The following is a 20,955-nucleotide window of genomic DNA, read 5'->3' as shown; positions in this document are numbered from 1 at the left end:
GCTCCATCAACCCTAGGTATTAAGTTTCAATGTCTAGAACCTTCTCGGGCAGAATAAAATTTCCTATTTAAGAAACGCCCAAACATCGTCTAGAACAACTCTAGGTGATAGTTCATAGCTTATCTTGCAAATTATTGTAATCAAGGTGTCCATGTGGGTTAGCATATTATACTTGTGAATTATGTAATTCTGCATTTATGGAACAAATAAGAAGTCCATATTTTGTTCTTGCATTTGTCATTATTTCTTTATTTTTTGTTATGGTTTATGAAATTAAGAGGAGCACCCTTCATTAAATGGTATCAGAGCTAGAGTTCTTGAGTGTGTGGATAGATCACCAACTATGAGGCAGTTCACACCAGGATCATGATTTGGGTTGAGCATGTAGATAGATCGTCATTTATGAGGTAGTTTGCATTAGGGTTTTAGTGGAAGTGCAAAAATGCCTCCATGAAGAGAGCATGGTAAAAGAATCAAAGGTGTTACACAAGGATTTTAGAACCCCACAAAGGAAAATTCAAGTGATGCAAGAATAGATTCATAGAGGAATGAATCTTGAGGTAGGAGATGATGAAAGTGAGGATGAAAGAGAAGAGGAAGGAAATGTGGACCCAGACATAGTAGAGGAAGTTCTTAACCTAGAGGAGGTGAAGCTTTTTAGGGCCATTTCTAGTATTGGAAAAAGACTTAAGTTTGATATTCCCATATTTTTAGGAAATCTCAACCCAAAGGAATTGATCGACTGGATCAATGAATTGGAAGATTATTTTGAATATTAAGATATTGAAGAGCTAGATAGGTCAAGTTTTCAAAGGCCAAACTGAAGGGTCATGCAAAGATCTAGTGGTAAGAGATCCAGTTGGATCAAAACAAAAGAGGAAATGAAAAAATCACTAGATGGGATCAGATGATAGCTAAAATGAAGCAACAATTCATTTGCATAGATTATGAGCTTGATCTATTGAGGAAAATGGAAGGGTTGAAGCAACCAAGAAAATATGTTCAAGAGCATATTAAAGAGTTCCACTGAGTTCTCATTAGAACTGCCATGTAGAAGTTGATAAGGAGAAAGTCACCAGTTATCATAATGGGTTATGACCAAGTATTTAGTATGAGATGAGTCTTGTTTGAGTGACTAGTATTGAGGAGGCATACTAGTTTTCCCTAAGGATTGAGGAGAAACTAAGCAAGAATTTTGATAACAAGAATAGTGAAAGAGGTTGGGGTGGAAGATCTAGTGGATGATCTTATGGAGGTCATAATGATAATAAGAAGAACAAGGATGAGGCTAGAAGTAGTATTCAAAACCAGAAGAAAAAAAATTTAATCATTTCCATGATTAGAACAATAGAGATCATAAAGGAAGAGGTAGACGACAAGGATCTGGATGAGGAGGCTTCTGTGGGAAATGTTTTCATTACAGAGAAGGGCATAGAGAATTTGAATATTTCCATTGCCAAGGAAGGATAGATCAAAGAAAAAAGTCCAGGCAAGAGTTGCACATGTTGATGAAGATGCCAAATCCTCACATTCTAAAGATGCTAAAAGAGGAGAAGTCCTAGCTAATAGAAGAGTCCTGTTGAGTGGTGAGAATGAACCTAATCAAAGAAGGAGTTTTTTTTTTTCACAAGGTATAGATATGAAGATAAGTTTTGTGATGTGATAATTGATGGTGGAAGTACTGGCAATATGGTGTTAGAAATGATGGTCACCAAGCTGAAGATGAACAAACAAAAACACTTGCATCCATATTGTATTACTTGGGTGGAAGATGACCACAAGTCCATGGTCAATGAGTAGTGCTCCATGAAGTTCAAGATTAGACGCTACCAGGATGAGGTACTATGTGATATCATACATATGGACATATTTCATATATTTTTGGGTAAGTTGTGGTAGTTTGATAGGCATGATGTACATGATGGGTGAGCAAATACCTACACTCTAACCAAGGATAGAGTGAAGAATAAGTTGAAGCCATTGAAAGATAAAGAAGAAAAGGTATTTAGTGCTACCAAAATATATTTTACTGATGGAAAAGAATTTCTCAAAGGTATGAAGCATGAGCATATGTGTTTTTCTATAATTACAAAAGATAGAAAAGAAGAAGTAGAGGAGGTGCCTATAGAAGTTGCAGATATGTTGGGAGAGTTTTTTGATATTGTATCAGATAATGTACCTGATGGATTACCCACAATGAGGAAGATTAGTTACCAAATGAATTGGGTACCAGGAACTAATTTTCTAAACAAAGCAGTGCATATAATGATACCAACAAAAAGTGAAGAGTTGAAGAGATAAGTTCATGAGTTGTTGCAAAAGGGGTTTATTTGAGAGAGTTTGAGTCCATGTGTAATACCGACTATATTAGCACCAAATAAGAATGGAGAATGAAGGATGTGCATAGATTCCCATGCTATCAATAAGATCACAATCAAGTATAGATTTACATTGCCAAGGATGGATGATATTATGGACTGTTTGAGTGGAGTTGAGTATTTCACAAAGATTGATCTAAAGAGTGGGTACCATTAGATTCATATCTGAGAAGGTGATGAATGGAAGACTTCTTTCAAGACAAGGGAAGGATTGTATGAGTGTTTATTCATACCTTTTGGGCTAACCAATGCACCAAGCACTTTCATGAGGCTCATGACTGAGGTACTAAAGGAGTTTCTGGGTAGATTTGTCATTATTTACCTAGATGATATTTTGATCTTTAGTAAAACATTGGAGGAGAATTTGATCCATATTCACAAGGTGTTTGATAAGTTGAGGGAAGAAAATTTATTGATAAACCTAAAGAAGTACAATTTTGCAAAGAAGGAGTCAGTGTACCTAGGATTTGTAGTCTCAGCTAAAGGTTTGAAAATAGACCCAAATAAAGTGAAGGCTATCCTTGAATGACCTACTCCAAGGAGTGAAATAGAGGTAATATCTTTTCATGGACTGACCAATTTTTATAAAATGTTCATAAGAGGTTTTAGCAATATTTGTGGACCCTTGACTAAAACAATGAGAGAGGATAGGAAAGAATTTAAGTGGACTATAGGAGCAAACAAGAGTTTTAATATGATGAAATAGAAAGTTATTAAGCAACTTATTTTAGTACTTCCTAATTTTAATAAGGTGTTTCAAGTAGACTATGATGCTAAGGGTACTACAATAAGAGCTTTTATGATCCAAGAAGGTAGACCTATTACTTATTTTAGTAGAAGTTGAATGATGTAAAAAATATATATTCTGTTTATGATCAAAAATTTTATGCTATAGTGGAGACACTATCTTCTTCATAACGAGTTTGTTTTACATATTGATTATCAAGCTTTGCAATATTTGAATAGTCAAGGAAAATTAAACCAAAGGCATTTGAAGTGGGTTGAGTTTTTGTAGAGTTAGCCATTTTTTTTGAAACACATGAGTGGGAAGTCTAATAGAGTTGTAGATGCTCTTCGTAGGAGACAAATTTTGCTAATAGAAATGTAGATAGAGGTGGTTGGGTTCAAGAAACTTAGTATTTTGTATCTAGATGATCCTAATTTTGTTGAAGCATAGAAGGATTGTAAAGAACCTATTGCACTTGATAGGAAAAAGTGGTTGGATTTCATTATCTAGGATAGTATATTGTTCAAAGGAAACTAGTTGTGCATTCCTAGAAGTTCAATGAGAGAGAATGTCATCAAGGAGAAGCATAGTAGAGGATTGGCTAGACATTTTGGTAGAGATAAAACCATTACTTTAGTTGCAAAGAATTATTACTAGCCATAGTTGCAGCAGGATGTGAATAATTTTGTACAAAGTTGCAGAGTATGTCAAATGGAAAAAGGAGTAAAGTAGAATACAGGGTTATATCGGCCATTACCTATACCAGAGAAATGATGGTAGGATGTCAGCATGGATTTTTTTCTTGGATTACGAAGGATACAATGAGGGCATGATTCTATTTTTATGATGGTTAACAAGTTTTCAAAGATGGCACGTTTTATTCCTTGCAAGAAGACTAGTGATGTTGTTCATGTGGTAGAGTTGTTTTTCAAAGAACTGGTAAGACTACATGGTTTGCCAAAGGGTATGGTTTTAGATTGAGATACCAATTTTTTGGGTATTTCTAGTGTATATTGTGGAAGAAGTTGAAAATAGATTTGAAATTTAGTTCATTACATCATCAACAAACTGATGGACAAACATAAGTTGTGAATCATAGTTTGGAAAACTTGCTGAAATGTTTGGTTGGAGACAAGCCAAAAGGATGGGATTTGATTTTACCATAGGAAGAATTTTCATATAATATTTTTATGAATAGGAGTATTGATAAATCACCATTCTAGATTGTGTAGGGAGTAGTTCCAAAAATTCTTTTGAATTAAGGTAGTTGGATAAAGGAGAGATAAGTAGTGCTGAAGCAGAAGAATTTGCTAAACATTTGAAGAATATCCATGAGGGGGTGAGAAAACACATCATAAAGATGAATACATAGTACAAGGCTAGGGAAGATGTAAAAATAAGATATAAGGAATTTTAGATTGGGGATGAAGTCATGGTTCATTTGCGAAGGGAGCATTTTCTAGTAGGTACATATAATAAGTTGAAGATAAAGAATTTTGGACTATGCAAGATAGTGAAAAGGCATGATTTGGAAATGCTTATGAAATGAAGTTGCCTACTGAATTGAAAATTTCACTAGTATTTAATATTTCAAATTCAATAGAGCAGTATGAAGGAGGGGATGGAGATGAAGTTGTAGAAGCACAATGCAGTATACCAGTAGCTAGTTCGACTACAAAGGAGATTAAGGAGATATTGGATAGTCATGTTGGAAAAAGTACAAGGAACAAAACTTATGAGGAATACCTGGTCAAATGGAAAGGGAGGACAATGGAGTATTCATCATGGCTAGTAAGGGACAAGGTCATTGTGTTGGTTTTCCTCTAAACACCTGAGATGTGACAGAGTCATTTCTCAAGTTATCCTAGGTGTCTATGTAGGAGCATCCTAGGTGTAAGAGCAATCTTGCATCACCCAAAAATATTTTATTTTCAGTCTTTTATATTTTAATAAGGACTATTAGATAGGGTGCTTACTATTTATGGGAACTTTCTTTTTTAGTAATTTTTTCATATGAGCTCAAAATATTCTCGCTTTCTACATGAAGGTTCATTTTAAAGTTATAAGCCTACCATAAAAATCTCATTGCTCCAGCTTACATATTGAAGAAGTTATTACAGATTTTCAATGGAAATATTTGTAGGAGAATATTTAGGCTCATCGTTGGAGGCCTTAGAGTGCCCAGATGAGGTTCAAAAACTCAATGAAAGGTGCTTACACCATTCCAAGTGTATAGGTCAGCAACTGAAATTTCTAAAAAGTGGTTATAATAGCTAATCTAAGTAATGGTCTAAGAGTTATGGCCTTCCAAAATTGGGCTACCCAAAATTTCTAAACTAATTGTCAAAGATGTATTTGGTCAACTCTATATGTATTATTAGGGTTTTTTGGCCCTATGTATTAAGTTTTAATGTCTAGAACCTTCCCAAATAGCATAAAATTTCCTATTTCAGAAAGGGCCAAACATTATCTAGAACAGCTCTGGGTGATAGTTCGCAGCTTGTCTTGCAAATTATTGTAATGAAGGCACCCATGTGGGTTAGCATATTGTACTTGTGAATTCTATAATTTTACATTTTCAATGAAAATAAGAAGTCCATATTTTGTTCTTGCATATGTTGTCATTTCTTTGTATTCTATTATGGTTTATGGTATTAAGGGGAGCACCCTTCATCATTTTGAAACATAGAATTATATGTTAATTATTCACTTTATTGTAATAGATCTCTTTGAGTTTATGGATTGTTGTTGTAAATCAAAAGTTGATTATAATTTCAAGATGATATTAGACTATTTTTTTCTATAAGGGATAAATAAGGTAAATAAATAAGTGATAAATTCCCTAGTTGTACCCGTCTTGGCCTTGAATAGCCTAAAGTGTAGAAAGCCTTTGTGCTTTGTTAAGTTGGTCCATATATGAATAGGCTCTTGTTGAACATGGGAAATAGCTGACCCCTAAGCTTCTACTTTTATTCTACATCCTAGTGTTGTTTTAGACCTATAATTATGATAGATCTAGCATCTTCCTTGAGTTATGTTAAATTTGATGATGTAAAGGAGTGCACTACTATAAAGAAAGTGTTAGATAAGTTGACTAAAATCCAAGGAGGAGATAAAAAAATGTTAAGGGATAAAGTAGAAAGTATGTTAGGCATGTTTGTTGACATAAGAATGAAAGGGGAGATTGTTGCATAGTATTATGGCCGAATCAAGGAAGTTGTGAATTTTATCAAAGGAATTGGATTAGACATATTTGATGAGAATGTGATAAGATATTGACAAATTTAATTCTTATCTATGAAATTAGAGTATTCACAATTTAAGAACTAAGATGTACATCTAGCAATCATCTAACCTTGGGATAGTCTAATTGTAGATTTGTTTCATTTGAATTGTCAAATTTTGATAATTATACATCTTCTACTATTGCACATTATTTCAAGTCTCAACTAACCCTTGATGAATCTAAAATAAAGAAAAAGAATAAGCATGTGGATAGTGATAGTGAATTAGATGATGATCTTGATGATCTTGAAGCATTATTGGCTGCAAGAGTAATATAAAGAGGAAAAGAAAAATACAAAGGTAAACTTCTAATTATTTGTTTTACATGTAACAAATTTGTCATATTTCTACAAGATGTTTTGACAAAGATGAGAAGGAATAAAAGGAAAGACAATAAACACTGAGGAAGGAGAGATAACAAAGACAACTGACATAACAACTACTACAAAAGAAAAGGTAAGAAATCTTGTTACATTGCTAAAGAAGATGGTTCTGATAGTGACATTGATGAAAATGATGAAGAAGAGAAAACTTCTCTAATTTCACACATGAATAAGAATGACAAATAGATAATTGATAGTGATTTTTCACATCATATGACTGATGATACAAGTAAGTTTGAAAAGGTAAAACATTATAATGAGAGTAATGTCAAGTTTGGTAATGATGTACCATGTTATGTAAAAGGTAAAGTATCAATTATATTGAATGAGAAGATTAGATGTGAAAATGCATATTGGGTTAGTGGTCTAAAATATAACTTATTGAGTGTGGCATATCTGAATAGTTTAGGCTACCAAGTTGAATTCCTAAATAGGAAGACAAATATTTATGATGCTATTATTGAATTGATAGGAAGTGGAGAGATAATAAGAGGTAACTTACTCTATCTAGACCTATTTGAAGATACTTGTCTATTTGTGCAATTTGAAGATGTTTCATTATGGCATAAGAGGTTATGTCATGTGAATTTTTATAATTTGGTAAGCATTAGTAAGATGAAAAGAGTAAGAGGATTACCAAGATTGAGAAAACTTGGTACAGTGATGTGCAAACAATGTCGAATGGGAAAAATGACAAAGTCTAGTTTCAAGAGCAACACCTATTCTTCTAATAATATTTTGGAGTTGATTCATACTAATTTATGTGGTCCTATTGGAGTGCAAATTTATTATGGTGATAAGTACTTTATTCTATTTTTTTATGATTTATCAAGAATGATTAATGTGATGTTTCTTAAAGAAAAATCTAATGCATTTAAACTGTTTAAGTGGTACTTGGATAGAGTTCAAAAAGAAATAGCTAAGATTTTGAAGTGCTTGAGATCAGATAGAGGAGGTGAATTCATATCAAATGAGTTCAATATATTATGCAATGACAAAGAAATCAAGAGACAAATGAGTGCACCAAAGAATTCACCACAAAATGGTATAACTAAAAGAAGGAATAGATTAATCATAGACTATGCAAGGAAAATGATGATGGAGAAGAATGTTTTACAAAAGTATTGGAGATAAGTAGTAAGTATTGTTGTTTATACACTCAACTGAGTTCAATTTAAGAAAAGTACATACAAAAACTCTTTTGAACTGTGATATGGCTATGCACCTAATGTCAGTTATTTCAAAGTCTTTGGAAGAAAGTGTTACATATTGAAAGATAAAAGGAAAGGAAAATTTGATGCAAAAAATGATGAAGGTATATTCCTAGCTAGGATATTCCACCAAAAGAACCAAATACAAGTGTTTGAATTCTAACACTAACAAAATTGCAAAAAGTGAAAATGTTAGAGTTGATGAATTTTTAGAAAATAATGAAGAGGAATGCAAGAAAGAACTTGAAGATTATAGAATTTTTTACTAAATCTATGAAGAAGCATATAGTACATTACCTAAACTAGAGAAAGAGGTTGCTAAGCATTAGTAGCTAGGCACTACCGAGGTTCAATAGAAAAGATCTATCAAGCATCAACATGGTGTTAAGCATCATGTTGTAGGAGACAAGTCATAGAGATAAGAAAGTGAATGTTAGAGAGAGGAAACTAAACATCAAACAAACAATGCCAAGTTCTAGCCAGAGGTATTTGAAGAAGATGAGCAAGCAAGACCAAGTGAATTACCACAAGAAGAAAGAAGAGATAAAACTATCTTTAAAAAATAAATTAGAAGACACAAAACAATAGATCAGATCATTGGAGATAAAGATTTAGGAGTCATGAGAAGAAACAAATTTAAAAATATACATGTTTACTATGTGAGTTTGAGCCTAGATTAGTTAAATATGCTTTAGAGAATGGAGATTGGGTTAAAGAAATGAATGAGGAAATTGATCAAATGGAGAATAACAAGACATGGACATTAGTACCAATACCAAAGGACAAGAATGTGATTGAAACAAAGTGGGTATTCATAAAAAAAATTTGAATGAGAAATATGATGTCATGAGGAATAAAGAAAGGCTAGTTTTTAAGGGATATTCACAAGAGGAAGGAGTTGACTATGGAGAAACATTTGCCCCAGTTACAAAGTTGGAAGGAGTAAATTTTATTTTTTGGCATATGCTACTTAAAAAAGATTTAAGGTATATCAAATGAATGTCAAATCTTCATTTCTAATGGAATTTTGGAGGAAGAAGTCTATATTGATCAACTTAAAGGATTTATTGACCTTGATAGGAGGAACATGGTATGAAAACTACACAAAGCTTTATATGGTTTGAAATAAGCCCCTAGAGCATGGTATGAAAGGTTACATAGATATTTGGTGAAATTTGGTTTTGCAAGAACTAATGACACTATAAATTTGTACTTTAAAAGAAAATATAAGAACAAGATAGTTCTAGCTGAAATATTTGTTGATGATATCATATTTGGAGGACATAATTTGTTGTGCAAGTTTATCAAATGAAGAAAATTATTTACATTACCCAATCAAAGTATATCAAGGATATATTGAAGACTCTTGAAATGGAAGATTCAAGACCATATGGAAAACCTATAGTGACTAGTCACAAAATTTCAAAGAGTGATGATTTTGCTGAAGTAAATCAAACATTGTAGATGTCAATGATTGGAAAATTACAATATGTTGTTCATAGAAGACTTGAAGTGGTATTAGAAGTTGGTATTTTTGAAAGGATTTATATTGATTGGTGGATTCTAAATATGCCTTATATTTTCACATCCTTTATTCTAAGTTTTTCCTATTTGATCATTCACTTTGGCTAGAATCTTTGTCATAGTCCTCTAAATTACCAAAGTTATTGTAAAAGGATGTATATTAAATATATATATTTAAATCCTTGGCATTAAACCTAATAATTAATAGTAATTTGGGTGTTTTTTCAAAGCATGGATCTAGTGGCAACTCTACAACAAAGCTGAATAACAATGGATGACTTGGCAACTCCTTAGAAGACTAGTTTTTTTATCTAACTACTATCATGGTGTATTTTGAGTATGTAGTTATTTTTTTATGGTGTATGTGAATATTTTTGTTCCTTACAGTTATAAAGAACTAAACTTGGACAATTACTAATAATTCTAATTGGGTCTAGCCTATAAATGAAGACCATATTATGTAAAACATGTGTTCCTCCTTCTTGAACTAATAATAAAACTCTGAAATAACTTTGCTGAATTTCTTACATTTTGATTGAATTTTTTTGTTGATTGATTGATGGTTGGAGAAAGGATTTGCTCCCTCTATTAGTGATTAATTTGTACATGGGATTAGCTCTTAAAGTGTGGACTATGTATATGTCATAACTTGCGAGTAATATTCATAGTAAAGCTATGGATTAATGTGTTTTTATGAATTTCCATTTGGAAAGAGTCAAAGATTAGTTCAATCTTTAATTACCTAATAGTTTCTCAATTTTAATTTATTACCATGTTGATGAAAAAAAACTAAGAACTCAATTGTTCTGTTAAAAGAGTTTATGTCTTGTCGCTAGGGTTGTCTCTGTCTTGTTGACCAACAAGTTAAAGCACTTAGAATTATAAGTTTGATCAGAATATTCTTGGAATCTAGTTGAAAAGAACATGATGTTAATATAAGTGGATGATAAAGACACATTAGTTAAAGTAATATAAATATTTAAATGTAAACAAGTGTGAAGAGCATAGGTTATACTTATGGTTATAAAGTGTGTTTAGCCTTTTAAGTGTGGGATCTACTTTTGATTATGGTTATTACATTAAGTTAAATCATGGGAATGAGATTGCAATTAAATTATAAGTTTTAAGTGTGAGATTTAGATTTAAATTATTTAGATTAAATTATTTCATTTGGATTAGGTTATAAGTGTGGATTTCCTTGTGTTATAAGGAGGGATTGTATTTCAAGAGAAGATTGTATTTAAGCGGAGATTGTAATTAATTTCATAAGTGGGTATTGTCATTCATGCTTAGTATTTAAGAATGGTTATTCTAAATAAAAAACAAAAGGGAGCATCTTTAGAGAATATACTAAACATTTGAATGCAAACTACCACTATATATCTCAATAGGTTATGAAACCTAGATTGACACTCTAAAGTATAATTGAGAATACTTAGCTAAGTTCCAATCTCAAATCCAAACCATAGTTTCACTTAACATTTTTGGTGTCATTGCTTGGTTGAGATATTAAAGGTATTAAATCATAGTAAGTCAAGTTAGGAACAATGCACCTTTGGGAGTGTCTGGTCAACTGTTGGCCTTGCTCAATTGAGTACCTTAGGTTTGCACTACATATAAATCATTTCAGGCACATGAATAGACCTAGAGATATTGAAGGAAGGTTTTTGAAGGAGTTAGGAGGTAGTTTAAATACTTTGAAAACATAAAAAGAAAAAGGACCATTGAATATAGAGATAAAAACCAACACAAAAAAGAATAGCCCAAGTCTAACTTGACCAGTTTCAATAACCATATCTTCTAAAATGTCCAAAGATTATAAATAGTCTTTTGAAACTAGGTGTATTAAACCTCTAGAACCACCAGAGAAGCCTTTTAAAAAAATATGACCTTTGAGTTTCCTATCCAACCTCCTGAGGATAATTCCCATATGAAGAATATCCCTCACTCAACATTTCCTATATTTATGGGATCAACCAATGAAGATCTTGATATGTTCCTATTTTATTTTGATGTCCTTTGTAATAGCTATGACTTTCAAAGTGATGCATAGAAATTGAAGCTCTTTCCAGCCCCATCAAAAAGATGTTGCATTAGATTTTTTTATGAGCCTTAGGGACATTAGAACATGGGATCAAATGACAGATTCTTTTATGGAAAAATATCAAGAATATTGCAAGACCAAGGAAGTAAAGGATGAAATCTTTTGCATGACTCAACAAGAAGAAGAATCTATAGAATATTTCCTCAAGTGTTTTGCCTTTAGTTTACAACATTTGAGACACCCTAATTTAAACTTATCAAAATACTCTTCTTAAGGGGAATTTGAGATGAGACCATGGATGTCTTGAACTTAATTGGAAAAGGTGAAATTTTTGAGTTATCTTTGAAGATATTTGTGACATTCACAAGAATTATTCTTAGTCCCATAGATATGTAAATGGACATTCAAGTAAGTTTTCTACTATGAATAATACATCAGGTATTTCAAAGTGAGAAATCGGTAATTTACTTGAAGATATGAAAACTCATATATTAAATCTTATGGGTAAACAAATTGACACTTTTTATTCTTACAGGAAAAAAGAGGAAGCTAAAAAGGCCTTGGTTGTATATTGCCTGACTTGTCATTAGAAGCATGGACTAAAATATTGGTCCTATAATTAGACTCATGATCCATCCCTAGAAGAGGTTAAAAAAACTTTGACACTACAACCTTTTCCTGAAGGAATGACCCCTATGGAGTATACAGAAGAGCCAATTTACTTTATGGCACCATGATGCCAATTTCCACCAAGAGAGTTCCCAACAAACTTTTTTTGGACCATCTCAACAAATTTCTAATCAAGGTCCATTGTATAGATGTTGGTAGCAACCACAACCCTATTCTCAATGGTCCTAAAATTTCCAATCAAACACACAATTGTGACATCATGCATGGAGGCCCATGTGCCCCAATCTTCCTATCCACCACATCAATCTTCTTATCAACCACCATTATCTTCTTATCCACTTCCACAACCTTATGCACAATCATATCCTCCAGAACCTTCCTTTCAACCTCCACCCATAATAAGTCCCTACCAACAACCTCAACCATTCCTTCCTCCCATCCCTCCATCTGCCTCTAATCTAGCTCCAAATCCACCACATCTACCTAAACCTAGGTCCATGCCAACTCAATTGAATCCATATCACAATAATAAACCTTACTAGCCACTTTAAAATTTTACATAGAAAAGTATCCTACCTATCCTATAAACACATTTGAGTTTGATAACATGCAACTAATATTAGGAAAGTGTCTTAAAAGACCTACTATCATTAAGGTCAATGATGAACATGATGAAGAGATAGAAAAAGAATCTCCCTTCCCAAATTGGTTCATTCCAAAATAAGAGCCTAAAGAACCAACACATGTAGAGTTTGATATTTTTAATGAATTATGTAATTTCAATATCAAGATTCCTCCTTTGTAGACCCTTAAGGATATTTTGGTATACAACAAAGTGGTTCAAGATTTATGCACCTAATGATAGAAAAAGGAGGATCCAAAGACTATTCAAGTTATTAGACAATTAGTAGATTTAATGATGGGGAATGTAACTATTCCAAAATACGCAGATCCTAGAAGCCCAATCATACATGTAAATATAGGTAAAATTGTTAATCCCAGTACACTTGTGGATTTAGGTATTGTTATAAATGTGATGACCAATGAAACAAAAACAAAATTATCACTGGATGAACTTATACCTACTCCTATAGTGCTTCAAATGGATGATCAATCCTTAGTCAAACCTAAGGGGGTTATAGAAGATGTTTTCCTCTCTATGGATACTTGGGATTACCCCCACTAACTTCATGATTTTATAGCCCAAAGTTAAATGGGGGGAAACCACTTAATATTAGGGAGACATTGGCTAGTTGCCACCAATGCCTACATATATTGTCAATCAAGTAACATGATCATCACTAATGGAGAACATACAAAATAGTTGACCGTATATCCCCTTGCTCAACCATTGTTGGATATAGAGGATCCTATATGGGTTGAAAGTGACCTAGAAGATTCTATACCTATCATTATAATCAATAAAACACAACACCTTGAGGAACCCACTAAAGACAATATCGTAGCGCATTTTCTTCAAAATAGGTATGAGTCTAATGATATCTTGGAACCATGGTCTTTCCTTCATATTCAATTGTTAGCTATCCTTTTGGAAACTTTCCTTTGGTAGCTAATTCTTGATCTATTCAACACTTCCTTATGTATTCAACACTTCCTTATATTACATAAGCTTTTTCCACATTAGTGTTTGTATAGTCCCTTATTGTCTTTAGACAAGACAAGTCCCTCACCAAAAAAATTTCTTAACTCTCCTACACCATTTGAACCTATGGAATTTTTTCCATGTCATACTCTTAATATAAATCCACAATTGACACCTACACAAATCAAAGATCTTATAGAAATGCTCAAGTAAAGTGAAGTTGCATTCACATGAGAATATACAGATATGTGGGGTATTCATCTAGATACTTGTACTCATCATATTTACATAGAAGCAAGGATTCATCCCATCAATAGTCACAAAGAAGACTTAATATGATTCTATGAGACATAGTCAAAGAGGAACTTCAAAAATTGTTGAATATTTGGTTCATTTATCCTAATTTAGATAGAAGGTAGGTATCTCCTTTGGTAGTTATACCAAAGAAAAATGGCAAGTGGGACATTTGTGTCAATTATAGTGCACTAAATAAGGGGACTAAAAGGACCATTTCCCCTTACTATTTATTGATCAAGTCTTGGATATACTTGTAGGGAAGCAATTTTTCTCTTTATTGGATGGATTTAGCAGATACAAGAAAATTCATATTTCCCCAGAGAATCAAGACAATACCACCTTCATCTGCCTATGGGGAACCTTCACATACAATGTTCTTCCTTTCAGGTTATGTAAATCCCCTACCACATATAAAAGAAAATATTAAGTATCTTTTTTTATTCAATTATTGATTGTGTAGAAGTTTACATGGACTATTTTACTATCCATGGGAACATGTTTGAAGAGAATAAGGATAACTTAGAGAAAATACTTATAATATATATTGACACTAACCTATATCTAAGTCATGAGAAGTGTCACATGTTAATGACTGATGGCATTGTGTTAGGCCACTTAATTTCCTCAAAAGCTATCTAGGTATATCCCAAAAAGATTCAAATAATCTAAGACCTCCCTACACCCTCAACCCAAAAAGATGTTCGTAGTCTCCTTGGTCATGTTGGGTATTATAGGATATTTATTTAAAACTTTAGTAAAATTGCTTCTCCTTTGTTTTCTCTATTAGTTGAGATGTTGCCTATACTTGGACCATTGAGTCTCGAGAAGATTTTGAGGCTATCAAGAATAAGCTTATGACTATCCCTATTCTTAGCGATCCTATTGGGAATTGCCTTTCCATATTAACATTGGGATCAATACTTGGACAAAAGTAAGACAACCTTATCTATGTTATTTACTACATTAGTAAGAATTTCACTAGATTTGAGCTAAATTATAAGGAGACTTAAAAAGAATTTTTGGTTGTCATTTATGCTATTAATAAAAATTTTCATTATATTACTAGTTATAAAGTATTTGTCGATACGGGTCATTTAAAAATTCACTTTTAATGAATAAACTAGTTGTGACTAGAAGAGTTATTTGATGGTTACTTTTATTGCAAGAATTTGATGTGACTATACTTGATAAACCTGGTTGAGAAAATGTGGTTGCATATTTCTTATCCAAATTATGAAAGTCAAATACTAAACAAATTCCTGTTGATGATGCATTCCTTGATGAGCACCTCTTTGCCATTTCTAGAAAGAGTCTATGGTATGCCAATATTGCCAACTACCTAGTTACATGCAAGTTCCTTCCATATTTTTCTCCTTAAGAATGTCAAAATTTAGTCAGACTCAATAGATAATACACATGGATCAATGGTCTCCTCTTTTGCACTAGCATTGACCACATCATGCATCGATGTATTCCTAAGGAGCATGTCATTGATATTCTTTGAGCCTGTCATGCCTAGCCATGTAGTTGACACTTTTCCATTTAGAGATCTACTCAAAATATTCTTGCTATCAGGTATTACTAGCCTACACTCCATAAGGATTGCAAGTGTTATGTTCTATTGAAAATATAAGAGTAACTAAGAGGGGAGGGTTGTATCAGTTACTAAAAAACTAAATCATATATCTCTTAGATGTTAGTATAAATCAATACTCTATATAAAAATATTTATGTTGTAACTCAAAAAACATACATGCACTTAGTTTACACTAGCAAATGTTGTAACTCTATAAATACTAAAATAGGTAGGCCTTAATCACCCTGTTACGAGTGGCCTTATTAGAGGTCTTTAGACAATTCAATGAGAAATTCCACCTTGTTAGAGGATTTGAAAATAGTTTTTAATCCAACTCAATTAATAGATTTAAATAACTACTACAATGGTTAGAGAGTGACAATGAGATGACCTAATTTTTGATGCAAGTGAATTGTTGATTATAGATCTCAATTCTAGCTTGTATACTTGATCCATCTTGATTGAATGTATCTTTGTATCTCAAGAAGGATATTCTACTTATCCTTCTAATTCACTTCCTCTAAGCATCATCAAATCTTCTATTTTCTTCCACTTATGCTTCTTCTTTAATTCCTCAAATTGACCTTATATCTATATCTTGCATATTGTCAAGTTATCTTGAATAGAAATTAGAATACTTAATATTAAACTTCTCAGTCAGCTAGAACCAACAACTAAATCAATTGAACTCAATATGCCAAAATAAGAAAATCCTTCATTAGCTAGCCATGCTTAGTAGACACTAACTCAGAAATGATTTTCCTATGTTAACCAAGTGAACTTGGTTAACACTGCATATTCACAAAGTTCCTTTGGTAACCAAGTGAGCTCAGTTAACACTGGTTACATCCAACATTTTCTTCATTAACTAAGTGATCTTGTTAACACTCAACTTCTACAAAATTTACTTTAGCAACTGAGTAAACTCAGTAGACACTATCTTCTAAACTATGCAAACTCTTGAATGATTGGTAAACACAGAAAATTATCTTCATCACTTGAGTGAGCTCATCATACATTGACTAGGAATGATATGACATTTTTTGTAATATCAAAGATAATACATAATTAACCATTTATTTCCAAAAATCTCCCTCTTTTGAATTGATGGCAACACAACATGTTTTAGATTAATGTAAAAATAGGTTTTGAGGGGAACCAAGACCCCTTTACATCATAGACCTAAAAGATAGTCAAAGAAATCTAAAACATCCCAAAGGGATCCAAAAAAAGGTTATACAAGGACCAGATACCCCAAACATTGCAACAAAAAAACATTATATGTCTAGCAGAACCAACAAAAAATCCAAAAAAGAAACCAATAGGAACTCTTAACTAGCCAACCAGCAAGGGGACTAAGAATTCCCTTTCACTCCCTTTTTGTGGGAGTGCAAATTCATATCAAATTGAGGAAGGGTCTTTTTAGATCCTTTCCTAGTCATGGGTTTCCACGCCTCCTCAACCATCACAACCTTAGACTGCCAAATTTGAGAATCCAAAATATAGGAAAACTCGTCCAACTTTTTACAAGGACCATCTATTATCACTTCTTCCACCAGACTAGAACTAATACCAATAGTCTAATTACCAATTACAATAGTTGCACCAGAACTAGAAGAAGAAACATTACCAAAGCTAGCAGATAAACAATGATCAAATCCAACAATTGTAGCACAAGGTATCTTACCTTATCTAGAATTAGCACTCTCAACACCAAAACCACTAGATTTACCTCAACTAGAGTCTGCACCAAGAACACCATATTTAACACCTTGATTAGAAACAATAGTCTCAACCTCCTTCTAAAAGGATCCAAGACTACCAACAGGAAAAGGATCAAACCCATAAGAAACTTGAGCATCCATTCGCCATCTCAGAAGGACCAGAAGGAATAACTTCCAATATAGAGGATAGAGCCCCCAACTTTGCAGATCCAAAAACCTCATCCACTAGAGAAGATCTTTTGACTACTAAATAATGTTGCTCCAATGCACCCTTCCACCAAGAGGAGTGTCATTTATTTCTAGAATTTCCAATCTCACACTTAGCTACCATATGTCTAGTATTGAAACATTTTTTACACCTAAAAAGGAGGCCCTCATAATCAAGTGACTAACTCCAAGACCCCTTTGAATAACTTAACATAATCTCAGCTAGGAGACCCTTTAAAACATCAATATTCACTAGAATCCTAGCATAAGTAAAATGGAAATGCTCAAAATATTGGGATTCAACCATAGAAAATCCCCTAAAGCCTTGCCAATTTCCAAAAAAATAGAATTCACCCAAAAATGAAGAGGAAGATTAAGAAACCTCACCCAAGTTGGGATTTTGAAAGTCTCAATATGAGGGTTAAAATCTAGATGCCATGGTTTAACCATTAAAGAAAAGAAATTCTCTAAAGAAAATACTTGATCATAGAGAATGGCTTTACTATCCTTACAATTAATGAAAGTAACAATGAAGAAACATTTGATCAAAGGGAAGATCTCAATAGTAGTCATAATATAAGGGTCCCAATGCTTCAAAACCTAAGCATGGAACTTTGAAAGAGTGGGCCCTTAAAGAAACAAATAATAGAATCCTTGGAGAGATCCCTAGTATGTTCTTCAATTTATAAAAGTGACTCATGTTGACATATCAGTCAATTTTGTTATTAGTGACAACACTTATTCAAATTTTGTATGGCTATCGAGCTCATTGAACAATCTACAGTGTTTGCCATGTAATTTAGTAGCCATTGAATTCTAAAATTGCTACTGAGTCTTTGAGACTAATTCTAGTGTCCACCAAGCATTCCACTGGTTACCAAGGGAATTTAGTTAGTGTGAAGTGCAACAGTACAAATTAAATAGAATCAGGCAGTGTGAAGTGTAGTAATTCAACCTAAGCACTCTAATGGTTATTGAGCTTTGTAGTTGTTACCAAGATTTTTAGTTTCTATTGAGCTAGTAGTTCATGGAATACAAAGCTAGTGTTAACTGAGGCATATGTGACATTATTGTTTATCGAATGAAGTCATGGTAAACTAGTGATTTAGTTTATGACAAGTGACACAGTCTCTACCAAGTCACTAGTGCAAACCAAGTTCAAGACTACTTTGAGGTGATTAGTATGGACTAATCTTCTACTTCTACTAAGTGCATGATGATGCTGAGTAATGATAGTAGACACTGAGTATCAAAACTTCACCAATTCAGTCTTCAGAACCTGAGTGTCTTCATATGGGCTAACTTTGTAATATTGATCTTGACTTGTATATTAGTCAACTTTGTTATTATGTAAATTGGATTGGTATATATATAATGTATTTTATCATATCCAATGTGTGTGAATGTGTAATTCATGAACATAAGTGTGTAAGAATATGAATGTAATCAAGTAGCAGATAAAGTATATATTGAAGTCCATATCAAAAAAGGAGTAGCAGAGACATATCCATCAAAAAGTTTATTAGTACTTCAAGGAATCCCTATTAAAAATTTAGTTGTAAATCAGAGATCTACTATTTCATTCTAACAAGTGAATTAGTCTAAATCCTTTAACAAGGTACACTTAACAATCTTTCTCAAAATCTCTTAACCGAGTGCATACTTTATTGTGTGTTTGCAAATCCTTCAACAAGGTGGACCTAGCAGTCCTAATTGCTCCTAATAGGGAAAATCATCAAAAGTGATCAATGTAAGACTTAATAGGCCAACTTTATGCTATAGTATTGAAGTTTTGTGGGTATCATCCCCACCCCAATTTTACTTTCTATTTGAAAGGTATCTGGGCCACCAAATTATTGTGTTCAAGTTTTATGAATGTTTTATGTTTTTATTTTCTCATGCATGCAATTAGATCAATAAATGATAATTGGTATATTGCTATAAATTGGTGAATTTGATAAAGTTTTAGAGGTTACTAATTCACCCCTCCCCTCTTAGTAACCTAGCATAGTCTTGAATATTTCCAACAATTGGTATCAAAGTTTTGTGGTTCTCAGGAGAAAGTTTAATAGATTGAGCAAAGATCAAAGATATGGAGATATTCAAACTTGATAAAGTAATTGACAATGAAAAGTTGGATCTAGAAATGGCCATTGTACAACTCAAGAAAGCTAAGGAATAACTTACCCAATCCCTAAAAAGAAGGAAGGAACTTGCAAATCAAATGAATGATCATCAGTACATCGAAGAAAGAATTGAAGTTTTTTCCCTTCAAGTAGTTCAAATAAAGCAAATGATGCAATCAAAGAACTCCTAGAGAAGAATGGTTCCCTACAAGAAGTAAGAAAGCTCAAAAGAGAACAAGAAATTTAGTCAATAAGGCTATGTAAAATCTTGGAATAGAGGAACAAGATGAAAGAAGAAATGGATGGAAGAAACAATGAAATCCAAAACTAATCCCTTCAACATGTAGATCTTATGGATCAAAACTCCAATGCAAGTGAGGAAATCATGAGCCAAAGATAGATCAATGAAAGATTAAGAAATGATCTAAATTTGGAAAGACAAATCAATGAAAGAATAAGAAATGAGATAAGGTTTAAAAAGAAAATCAGTAAAAGATTAAAAAATGACTTAAACACTGAAAAAGAAATCAATGAAAGAATGATGAAATCTCAAGTAGACATGAATCAATTAAATCAACTGAATGAGTAGAATTTCAATAGACAAAAGCGTAAAGTAGGAATTAGATACAAAGAAATGGTGAATCCTCTAAACAAGGTGCTCAAAGGAATCAAAGACCTACTTGCAATCACTATGGTAAGATAGGTCATACATCAAACAAATATTGGAGTAATGGTAAAGCAAAATTTAATGGAAAATGCTACAATTGTAGTCAGCATGATCACAAGGCTAATGAATGCAAAGAGAAACCAAGGTTTTAAGGCAAATGTCACAAATGAAAGAAGCAAGGCCACAAGGCATCAGAATATAGAACTAAGTCATTCAATCTAGTAGAGCAAATTGTGAAAGCAATATTTTTTTGGGACTATAACACTTGGTGCAGATGTCATCACTATGGAGAATTTGGACACATTGGCATGAATTGCATTCAACATCACACAAGTAAAATAGATACCACCATAAGATGTTTTACTTGTACCAAACTTGGTCATCCAGCTAAGAATTGCATGAATACAGGTAGAGTTGAAGATGAAAAGAAAGCAAAAGTAGATAAAATTTGAAAGCAAATGAGGCAGCAATGGATTCCTAAATCTACCAAGGATGCTAGTTTAAGTAATGATGGTTATGTCACTCAAGAAGTGGGTGATCCACCATTTTCAACTAGGTTTCCAAAGGAGAATT

This window comes from Cupressus sempervirens, chromosome 4 (assembly GCF_028749045.1).
Source record: "Cupressus sempervirens isolate cs-2001-9-10 chromosome 4, ASM2874904v1, whole genome shotgun sequence".
NCBI lineage: Eukaryota > Viridiplantae > Streptophyta > Pinopsida > Cupressales > Cupressaceae > Cupressus > Cupressus sempervirens.
This window is presented reverse-complemented; position numbering follows the sequence as displayed.